Below are 12,106 nucleotides of genomic sequence, written 5' to 3' on the forward strand. Positions count from 1 at the left end.
AATAATTTACAAACTTCTCCCCTTAGGTAGCCCATGACCACTGTCTGCCCCTGCTATTGAATGTGACAGCTAACCTTTCCAGGACTCCTGTCGTTTTAGATTAACCTTCTCCTGTACAAATTTGTAGGCAATTCCCTTCTGGTTAATTTTTTAATTGTTAATCTATAAGTTGTATTTTCAGTGGTGCTGCTTCCCTGTACTGCATTTTCTTCTCTCTTACCCCTTCTCTTACCATCAGCCTTCTACATTTTCTTTAATGTGAATATCCAAAATCTAAAATTAATCTGCTTTTTTTAGTTAAGAGGGAAAAAATATCTTTTTTTTCTTTAAGTTATGATCGGATGCTTAGATCATGATTTTATTGGGATTTTGTAGTCCCATAGCACATATCATCTGTATTTTCTAGAATACTGGGGAAGGGGAGTGTCACGGTGAGAAATATACTCTTATTGGAAATTAATTTCACAATATTTTAAAACATTTGCAACTTATCAGCTCTTCTTTTCAGTATGACTCTATACATGCTTTACAGACTCTGAGATGAAAGTGACGTTTGAAAGGTAGGCAAAACTGTTTTTTGTTAGAGTCACTGTGTTTTGGGGCACACGTAATGAAGTTGTTGGATTCACTAAATTGCTTTTCAATAAATAGTTTAAGTTGTGTGTTCTTTAACTGGCAGGATTTGGCAGGATAAAAATGAAGAGAAGTAGTAAGTAGTTTCAATAATCACAACTTCTAAAATTCACTCCAACATGATCATATTTTAAGAGCTCAATAAATTTGGCCTTTATAAACTTTTCTTCATCTCTCCCCAAACATTTCTTTTCAGTCTGGGCAGTTGCCTCATTATTAAATAGGTTCTCTATTCCAAAGTAAACTCAAGTCACTCATATTCATTTTACTTTAATTTCCTTCAGTCTCACATATTGTAAGATTAATTATTGGTTTTGTTTTGTCTCATCCCCTCTCATTATGAAACAGCAACAATTCACCTTGTTCTCCTATTTTTAATGTCTTAAAAAGAACATTTTACCTTTTAAATACTCTCTCAAGTTTGATTCCTCTGAATGTTCCTCACACCTTCCTAAATCTTAACTAAACCCTCCCAACTCTCCTAAAATACTAATCTCTCGTTCTGGTTCAAGAGACAATCTTTAAAACAGTTGCTACTTTAAAATAACTGTAATGACTGAACCACAGTTTATTGTTGAAGCTTAGGTAAATTCTCTCAACAAATTGCCTGCCTTGCTCTAAATTTTAATCTTAGGTAACATTGTACTTGGCTAGGTCTGTCTTCAGAGTTTGCAGAAATTATTTTGAGATATTCTAGTTCACTAACCCTCCAGGGACCTTAGAGCCTCAGGAAAATTGGGGATTTAAATAGTTTATATCTCAGTGTGTATTTAAATCAGTTAAGGTTTGTCCTTTCCAGAGAGCTCACCAGATGACTGACCATGGAGCCTTTGGTGAGGTAGGTAGATAGAAACTAATGTAGTGGAGTGGAGAAATACTGATTGTTTTCTCTGCAGTGACAATAATATTCAATTGCCAAACTTCAAATGGAAAATATTCATTCCAGTTGATTAGAGCCATTCCAAAATGACTCCATAGGGAGTCATGAAAAAATATTATGGCAGGATAGACAGATAATATATGAAATTATTTCTCTTAAGATAGGAATTTGGATTTGTCTGTGTGTTTCCCCTTTCTCCCTTTTTTCCCAATGGTTTGTTTATGGAATTTTAATTCTGTTCCATTTATCCACATGGCCATCTTTTTGCCGGTACCAAACTGTCTTTATTACCGTAGTTTTGTAGTAACTTTTTAAAACAAGATGGCTGAGTCCTTCAATTTTGTAACTTTGTTCTTCTCTTCCAAGTTTTTTGTTTTGTTTTGTTTTGTTTTGTTTACTATTATGGGGTTTCAGAATGAATTTTAGGACCAGCTTGTAGTCTTCTACAAAACAAAACAAATAAAACAAAAACAAAAACAAAACAAAACAAAAATCTGGAATTTTGATAAGGATTGTGTTGAATCTATAAATCCATTTGGGAAGTATTGCCATCTTAACAATATTAAATTTTCTGATCCATGAACATCAGATGTATTCCCATTTCTTTACAACATCTTTAATTTCCTTCAACAACTTTTTTTATTAGTTTTGTTTTGTTTTTTAAAGATTTTTATTGGGGAATTGGGGGGATGGGAACAGTGCTGGGGAATTGGGGAAAGGGGAACAGACAAGTTGCTGTCGTTTTGTTCTTCAGTCTAGTTGTGGAGGACGTTGCTTCACTGGCCCAAGTTGGCACCATCATTGCGCTCTTCCCAGGTGAGGCAGATCAGTCGCCGGCTTCTGGACGGCCACTCATGGCAGCTGCTGGCTGCTCACACTGGCTGCTGGCTACACACGGTAGCCCATGGCAACCCACTGCCACAGGGGCTGCAGCCTACGCCGTCGCCGGCAACTCATGGCAGCACAGCTCCAGGTTGAGCTGTTGTTCAGCATCTTAGCTATAGAGGGCAGTGTCACTGGCCCTCATATGTGGGATCCGAACTGGGGCACTCTGGCGTCCCAAGCCAGCTCGTAACCATCACGCCTCTCGGCTGGCCCTTTTTATTAGTTTTAAGTGTATAAAGTTTGCACTTCACTTGCTAAATTTGTTCCTAAGTATTTTTTTTTTCTGGAACTGATTTCTTAATTTAATTTACAGATTGTTCACTGCAAGTGTATAGAAATACAATTCATTTTTTTTTCCTTTTGATCTTGTACCCTGCACTAATTTATTTGATCTAAACTCATTTATTTGCTCTAAAACTTTAAGTGGATTCTTTAAGATTTTCTATATACAAAATAATGGCTTCTACAAATACAGATAGTTTTAATTTTTCTTTTTTAATTAGAACATCTATTATTTCTTTTTCTTGCATAATTATTCTTGCTAGAACATCTAGTAAAATGTTAAATATAAGTAGCAAGAGGAACATTCTTGATCATAGGGGAAAGCATCAGTCTCTCACCATTAAATGTGATGGTAGGTACAGATTTTTCATAGATGTCCTTTAACAAATTGAGGAAGAACCCTTCAATTCCTAGTTTATTAAGTGCTTTTATCATGACATAGTGTTGGATTTTTTCAACTGCTTTTTTTCATTTGTTGAGATATTCATGTAATTTTTGTCCATTATTCTATTGGCATTGTGTATTCCATTGATTGATTTTCAGATGTTAAACTAGCCTTGTATTTCTGGGATAAATCCCATTTGTTCAAGGTGCATAACCCTTTTTATATTTTGTACTGGGTATGGTTTGATAGTATTTCATTGAGGAGTTTTGCATTTATATTTTTAGAAACACAGTTCTGTCGTTTACTTACAGATATAGTTTACTTAGTGATGTCTTTGTCTGGTTTGTTGTCAGGATAATGCTGGCCTCAGAATAAGTTGAGAAGTGTTCTCTCCTATTATAGGTTATTGAAGAGTTCATCAAGAATCAGTACTAATTCTTATTAAATGTTTGGCAGAATTTATCAGTGAAGCCATCTGGGTTAGGGGTTTTCTTTGTAGGAAGGATGTAAATTACTGATTCAATATCTTTACTTGTTATATGTTTTCCCAGACTGTTTAATTGCAGTTCTAAAAGTAGAAGCATTTTCCTCTTATATGCAAAAGTCAAAAGTCATGGAAAAACTACCTTTGGTGTCATGATGAAGGAGGAGAAAGAGGAGACTTCCTTCCAATACAGCAGCAAGTAAGGAAATGGGACAGACTTTCCTAGGCTGGGGAGAGCTTATGTGTATGAGGCACTCTTGTGGCATCATCCTGTGGAGGGGCCAACACATTATAGAAGGGACGTGATCCAAGTAAAGACATTGTTCATAAAATTTGGACTTGCAGAATCTGGATCTTCCTTCTGCCCCTAGGGATACAGGGAGTGGAAGAGACACTAGACTTGAAGGTGCCTCTGTAGGATGATACAAATGGAACCTCAGCAATATGTAATCTAGACTTATGACTAATGACTGGATGAGTTCCCCAACATTTTGGCTTTACCCCAAACCCCTGGTGGAATGGGGGCTTTATTAAATTTGAATTAATTTAAAGAAAATAAAGAAAAGCATCTTAATTTGTTGACTGAAATGAGTATCTCTTTCAGTAGAAAACCTCTGATATACTGCATCTTCACAGTTCTCCACAGTATACCAGCCAGGCCTAACCAGTCCTTCAGCAAAGCTAAGCTATCTAGAAATTATTTTAGGATGTTAGTCCCTGTGAGTATAACATAGAGATTTTGCTTCTTGATTCTGGAGCCAGATTGCTGGGGTTAATGCCTGGTTCAGACATTTAGTAGTTACGGGACCTTACACAATTTACTTACTCACTCTGTACCTCAGTTTCTTAATTTTTAAAATAGAGATAATATACAATATCTAATGTAGTATCTACAATGAAGTTATATGACCATTAAGTGTCATTTATTCCTTAGCTACTATTATAGTTGATAATATTCCCAGAAATAACTAGCTGAAGAAATAAATTCTATGTGATGTATGATTCTTATTGAAATCACCAAATATCTTCCTTCTCAACTATTCCTGCCTCTGCAATGGCATCTTCATCTCTGTTATTACCAATTGTCAACATGTCAGTCATCTTTTGTTTTTCCTTTTCCACATTTTTTTTAAACTTAGAGACCCTTCTTCTACATTATCTTTAATATCCCCTCCTTTTTCTCCAAGCCCTCATGGTTTTTATTCAAACTATTGAGAAACCCTCTTAAATCTTTCTGTATCCAATAATGCCTTTTTTTCCAGTGAATGCTTACTGCCAGGCTTGGTACTGGTCTTTTAAATTCATTACCTCAAATCTGTGTCAAAACCCTGCAGGATAAATATTGTCATACCCATTTTACAAATGAGGAAACTGGTGAAGAAAGGTTTGATGACATACCCCTGTTCACTCAGCTAATATATGATAGGCCTAATACACAGATTTAGTCTTCTGAGTCTTAAGTCCACGCTGCCTCTTATTTTTCAAGTTGCTGCCAAAGTAATTTTGCTATAGTGCAGCTTTGATTATAACACACTCAGCTCAATGGCTCCTTATTGCCCATAAAATAAAGCCTAAACTCTTAGCCTTAAAATTCAAAGCCTGCAATAATCTGGCCCAAATCTACATATCCAGCCTCTTTACTCACTGGTCCTTCTCACACCCACTACACTTCAATCAAAATATATAACTTTTCATTTCTAAGCATGTCTTGTACTTCCCTACAACGATGCCTTCGCCCATACCCCTCCCTTCTCCTCTCCTTTTACCCAATGTCACCTTCTCCACAAGTACTTTAAATGTCAGATAGATGTAAAAATCGCCTGCTCTGTACTCCCATAGCTGTTTGTCTATAGCCACTTTATAATTCCCATCATTCTGCTTGTAGAAAAAAATACCAGCAAAAAAACACACAGAGGTGCTGGGAAGATTGCCTTACCCTGCTGCATTCCCCAAAAAGGAGGCAGCCCTGACATGCTGCCCATCAGAGTGAAGAAGTAAGTATCTTGCTACTTTCCTGCCCAGTCAGCCATCATGTCAGTACATCTAAATGAGGATGCCCAGCCTGTGGATGACATTGGTGTGGCTCCATCTGGACCATTTTATGGGCTTATTTTAAGATGAGAGGTGGCAAGGGCCTTAAACAGACCACAGAAATTGCTGTATTAAATTCCAACTGCACGGCCAAGTGGTTTAGAAAAAACACAACAGAGTATTTTTCAGGGGTTCGAGAGATGATACTGCTCATGAATTTATTTTAGAAATGAGACTCCTTAAAAAATCTACAAATATTGAGGCTATGGATGCATCCAAAGGCTCCAGGATTATGCTTCTGAAAACTGACAGCAGAACTCGCTCCTCCTAACTCAGTCTCCTGGCTTGTGGTTGAGTGATAGATGATTCAGAATAAGACTTCACTTCTTAGATGCACTGTCTACATTACACATCTGACTGCAGCAGCATTTGTAGGATGTAGAGGAGGGGCTACGAGGGATTTGGTCATTCAAGTTACCACCCAATATTTCCAAGTCATATTCTATGTCCAACCTTGATATTATTTTAATATTTTATAGAATTAATGTCACTCTTGCCCAAAGCCCAGAATTGCCCAGGTGCCTGACACATAGTAGAAACTCAGCATAGATGTGTTTAATGAATAAGAGGACGAATGAATAGCTAAGTAAAACACACACACACACAAACACAAACACACACACACACACACACATTAAAATAACAATATAATTTTTGAGTCCTAACCACATGTGTGTATCAGAATCTCCAGGGCAAAAGCCTAGTAATCTGTACATTTAACAAGCACCCCTTTGGATGGGTGTTAACAGGCAAGTTTGGGGCACAGAAAGAGGTTTCCAAACTTAACTAATTATCAGAATCACCTGGGGAGTTTTAAGACTCATGTATTTATGGGCCCTGCCTTGGCCTTCGGGAATCAGGGTATAAATTGAGTAATCTGTGTTTCTAAAACAACTCCTCAGGTAGTTACAGGTATGTGAATTACTACAGCAAAATATATCGTGTTGAATTAGCTCACATACGGTACTTAGGTCAGATTTAATGAATGATGAGATAAGCCTTGTTTCCTAAGAAAGAAACAAAATCTCCTTCTAGTTTAGGTGATACAGGTATATGCATTTGTCAAAACTCATTAAATGGTACACTTAAGATGTGTGTATTATACTGTATGTCATTTAATCACAAAAATATGTGAACAGGTATGTACTAGATGTAAATTCTAGTAATCATATGCATGCTGAAGTATTTAAGGGGGAAGTGGACTGATGGCTGCAATGTTCTTTGAAATACATCAAAAATTAAGGTGGGTCGATGGATAAATAGATATGTCATAAGGCTAGAGAGTGTCACTACAGGATCTACGTAGTGGCTATATAAACATTCACTCTATGGTACTTTCAACTTCTCTTGATGTTTGAAAAATTTCATAGTAAAATGTTGAGACAAAAATAAAAAAAATAAGAACAGAATAAACACCAGAGAGAAAGGTGAGAGTGAAAGGATATCCGGGGAAGAGAGTTTGAAGGAAAAGCTGAGAACTGACACAGAAGATAAACATCTCTAGGTCCAGCTGAAATAGATAAGTAGAAGAAAAACAATGCAATTAACAGAAAGATTATAATGGAGAGTAAAAATACATTGCACTAAGAAAGGTACTAAATTGTTTAACTTGTCATTCATTAGAGCACATGAATTATTAGGTGAGGTGAAGATTATCACCAGATAAGAACTTTGACAGCACAAGAAATTTGGCTTCCACATGAAATTACTGGCTTGGTGTGATTTATACATTATTTCTGGGTGTTAATTCAGCTTTATTTAGAATTTTTTATTGTTGTTAGAGTGCCTCTCCATGATTAAAGATATTCCTGGGAATTAGGAAGGAGGGAAAAGGCCAGCAGTAGCCATATTACATGTAATTAATTAGGTGGACTGATCATGTCACAGTGTACTGATATGGATGTTATGTACTCATCTGTGAACACATTTTATTTTCCATATTAGCCTAAAAGTACAGGAGCATGGAGAATGTGTCTTATTCACAGCGCCTACCTTAGTGTCTTTCATATATTTATGCTGTGTTCAGAACTCTCTGGAAATTTATTTTTAATATAGAAGATCAGAGCCTGGGATTAGGTTTTCCCACTAGCAGAGTTAGGCAGGTGGAGGGACACTGAGTGTCTCGCCAAGAATCACTGAGAAAGGGCAGGTACAGCATGCCTTGAACACAGTTCACTGAGGCCTCATATGCTTATGGGACATGATGTGGGCAGCTTAAGGCAAGGTTTCTCAAACTTGGCACTATTTAGATTTGGGGACAGCTACATCTTTATTATGTGGGCCAGTCCTGTGCCTTATACATAGTTTAGCATCATTCCTAGCTTCTACTCACTAGTTGCTAGTAGGGTTCCCCTGGTTATGACAATAAAATATATCCCCAGACATTGCCAAATGTCCCCTGTGGGGAAAAATCATGGCCAGTTGAGAACCACTCCCTTAAGGCAATGAGCCAAGATGAAGCTCCTTGAGAAGTTTGAACCCAAAATGCATATAAATCACCTGGATAAAATTTCCCTTTGAAGGATCTTCCCAAAGAAGGAAAATCTAGGTATCAAAGAAACCATTTAGGGATTAAGTTTTGAAGAGAATGATAGAAAGTGAGCCTAGAGCAATTCCTTCATCCACCTAGCTTACAGATACTATAGCCACAGGGAGTTCGTTACTGTAGGACATAGGAGCTGATGATGGTAGACGGTCTGGCTGATGTTAGCAGCTAGAAAAAAGAAGTGTGCCCATGGAATACAGCTGCACATATTCATCACACAGTCTTAGTCCCAAGTCCAGGACACAATGGGATTTGCTAAGAGGCAGTCATCATGCAGCATCAGGGAAGCAGAGAGGAATGGGGTGGGATCTAATTAAGCAGTACTCAGATGTTAAGCCAAAACAGCATTTCTACAGATGAGAGATGTAGAAAAACAGGCATACAGAAAAGAGAGGTATTCTATCTGGTAAGAGCAAAGCCTGGACCTCATTACCATATAAAGATAGGGGCCTAAATGATAACTGAGAAAATAGCTACATTCTAGGAAGTAGGGCACCTAGGGCTGGATGGGACCTGATTTAGTGTGACTGGAGGCCCTGCAGGATGTGTGGGGCAAGCTAGATTCTGGGCTCAACTTTGGAACCCAGAGATAAGCAGGAGACACCATGTCATGGGTGAAACAAGCAATGATGGTGATTCAGAATGGTCAGGCTCAACCTTAGTGCTCCAACATCACACCTCGACACACCCTTTTAACCCAACAGAGTGAGTCAGGAGAGGCTAACACTCCCTGTCTGCCCCAAGAATCATGCATTGGAAGGTTTTGCAATGACCTGACTAAAACACTCAAGATACAATATTGTGAGGGCAAAAAAGGACCCGAAACTACACAAACAGTGTGATCTTCTATAAAAGGGGGAAATGATTATGGGATTATAGCTAACTAAATATAAATATCAACACCTAGTAAACATCTCATGGAAGGTGAGAGTGGAGATACTCTTTAAGATGTGAAATGAGGGACGGTCATGTGTGATTTTTTTATTCCTTTCTTTATACTTTATCTTATGTTTTGGGTAATGAATATAAAATAATTTTTATAATCATTTCTCAGATATTCTAAAAAAAATCTTAACTTCCTGTCTCAAACCAGGGTTGGTCTAGGAATTAGGAAGAGCTGATTTTCTAAATAGGACAACTATTAGTCCTTGTGAGAAATTTAGGAAAGACACAGTCTGAAGAAAGTGTGGGAAATGTGGGAATTGTGGTTTGCTCAATGGAAATGAACACACTCCTACATAAACTTAACAAGAATTTAGCATGTGTCATCAGAGTCCTTTCTTCCTAACAGACAACTATTTTGTAGTTTTATTATAGGAAGCAACATGTTTTCTTTCTCTCTTCACCCCACAACCAACTTCTCTCTGGAGGAAAAAAATAAATCCTCAACTTTTTGGCCACATGAAAGTGTATATTGGACTATGGAGTGCAGTGTTTGTTGGGAATGATGGATGGTTGGACAATACAGCACAATCAGACAAGACCAGCCATCAATCACTTTAAATCAATGATAGAACTTGGGTGTGTTTTGTGCCACTTTCATTCATTCTAGTGCCCGGAGAGTTTCACGGAACAACCTCACGACCTCACATGAGCAAAGAAAATGGCTTTTAAAGTTGTTTCCGGGCTCAATTCATCACTCATTCCTGGATGAGATGCCAGGAAATAACTTTCATGGTGTTTTTTTCCTAACTCATCTTTCTCACCTCGAAGTTTGGATGAAGGATATACACATAGACATAAAAAGGAAAGAAAACCCGTCTGAGTGGGCTAGGTTTTGTTATGTAAATGAAATTTAGTCATTAACTTTTTTTGTTTTTCTCCTCTTGCTCATTAAACAATCTTCTAAGAATTCCCTTTTGTCTTTCTGGAAGTAAGTTGTGATTTAATCATGATTTCCTTTTGGTCATTCCAGAACATTTACAGCAGGGCACTCTGGTCATCCATGCATATTGGACATTGCTGTTCTGTTCATCAGATGAGACCTTCTCTGCAGAGCACAGGTACTTTTCACTGTGACCCTCATGGCCATAGTTAATGATTAGTTACTACCTTCAGAGGCCCTGAACCACCTCATGAGTGATATTGGCATTTCTCAGGGTTAAGTGTATCTACCACTGGAGGAGCTGAGAAGATATGAAGTCTACCACCTAGCCTCAGGAAGACTTTCAACACCTTAAAAACACCCTTCTTTTTCAAACCCCCTTGTAACACAGCCTCATCAACTCAAAGCATTAGCTCAGCTCTGGCACTCTCATTAATTCTCGTCAATGGTCCCGAAACACAAAAGTCTTTTACTTCTCCTCACCCTCCCCTTTCCCAGTCCAGAGGTGAACTGGGAAGTAACGGCAACTTAGTGCTTCAGAAACACAGAGGTCAACTTCACCAATTTAGAATGAAGCTAGGGAAAGGACAGAAAGAGCTAGCCGTTGTCTCATCTTTCTACACATATTTTAAACACAGACACTTTCCAGAATTAGTAACATTTTATTTATTCCCGTAAACAAATGAACCCACCAGAAGACTCTTTAGATTTCTGACCTACTTCAAAAACACTTTAATATCTTGAAATACTGTCATGGATGCATATTGCACACAAAATTTTACCATGATTTTGATATAATTCTATTTAATGAGAAAAACAATTTTGCACATTTTCTTTAGACTGTCAATATTTCATTAGTATATACACACTACTCAATTAAAAGGGAAGTAGAACTGAATGCTTAGGAAGTAAGAAACCAGTAACACCTGAGATCTAAACACCTCAGGTCACAAGGCAATCCAAAATAAGGGGAAGACACTGGCCTGAGTTAAATCCCTGGTCTGACTTAAGATCATTTACTAGATAAAGAGCTATTGGCAAGGCACCAGGCTCCTCATTTGAGCTTCAGGTTCCCAGCATTTTGATGGAGTGATTTGTGTTTTGGGGACTCTGGGTAGATTAAAACCTATTTCTCCTACAACTGTGTCAAATTCACCTTTCCTCACTTATCGATTACAAAAATCCTGTCTTCAATGACAGTTATAAAAAATAATACTCTTCATTGTTTTTGTTATTATTATAGAGACTAAGGCAAATATGAATATCACCAGTTAAATTACATACTTATATGTATATATTTATGTGTGTATACTTATATCCATATATATATGCATATAAATATGTATGTATGTATATGTGTGAGTATATATATACACATTTTTCTTATAGTAATAATTATAGATCTAAACATGATATTACCTTACTCAAAAGCATTGACATGTATCAGTGGTATTGATTTTTTATAAAAGACATCAACCATCTCCTTTTTATTGTATTAAATACTGAAATAGGAAGGTCTTTCCCTTCTGTCACTAAGCCAGTAGCATTCAATCACGAATGCGAGAAAGTCTGATTATTCCAATAGTGATGTTAACTGTGCTCCTATTGTTAGAGTAATTAAACAAGGAGGCCACTATACTGAGGAGGCCACTATACTGAGGAGGCCCTAAGGCCTTGGTAGCCTATGTAAGCAAGCCAAACCTAAGCCAGAGCCAATGCACTCGAATCTGAGAAAATGACACTTAAGAACAACCAATCACAAACAGCCACCCAGGCATTCCCAAATAAGGCAGCTGCTTACACTATAGCCAGTCAAATAATATTCTTACTCTACTTCCCACCTTTTCTATAAAAACCTCTCTTCTAGCAACTACTTAACTGCTGGTAAAGCACTCCTAACCACCTTTGGTTTGGTGCAGCCCAATTCAAATTGATATATGCTCAAATAAACTCTTGAAAATTTAATGGGCCTCAGTTTACCTTTTATCACTTGTGTAGAGAGAAAAAAAAAAAAAACCAGCCTAACACAGTTCAACCCTAAAATGCACTGAGAGGAAGTGTGCACATCAGTAGACGAAGATTTTACCTGTGACAGA

The 12,106-nt window shown here is 37.4% G+C and overlaps 1 long non-coding RNA gene across 1 annotated transcript; it reads left to right on the top strand.

The window, feature by feature from the left end:
• The first annotated feature begins 318 nt into the window (after window positions 1–318).
• LOC109393858 (uncharacterized) lies at window positions 319–10,156 on the top strand. The gene is made up of 4 exons (XR_002126338.1): window positions 319–560; window positions 3,617–3,748; window positions 5,435–5,543; window positions 10,101–10,156. It is a non-coding gene; the product is annotated as an uncharacterized LOC109393858 (long non-coding RNA).
• The last annotated feature ends 1,950 nt before the right edge of the window (window positions 10,157–12,106 follow it).

This window comes from Hipposideros armiger, unplaced genomic scaffold, assembly GCF_001890085.2.
Source record: "Hipposideros armiger isolate ML-2016 unplaced genomic scaffold, ASM189008v1 scaffold_394, whole genome shotgun sequence".
In the NCBI taxonomy this organism is placed as follows: Eukaryota; Metazoa; Chordata; class Mammalia; order Chiroptera; family Hipposideridae; genus Hipposideros; species Hipposideros armiger.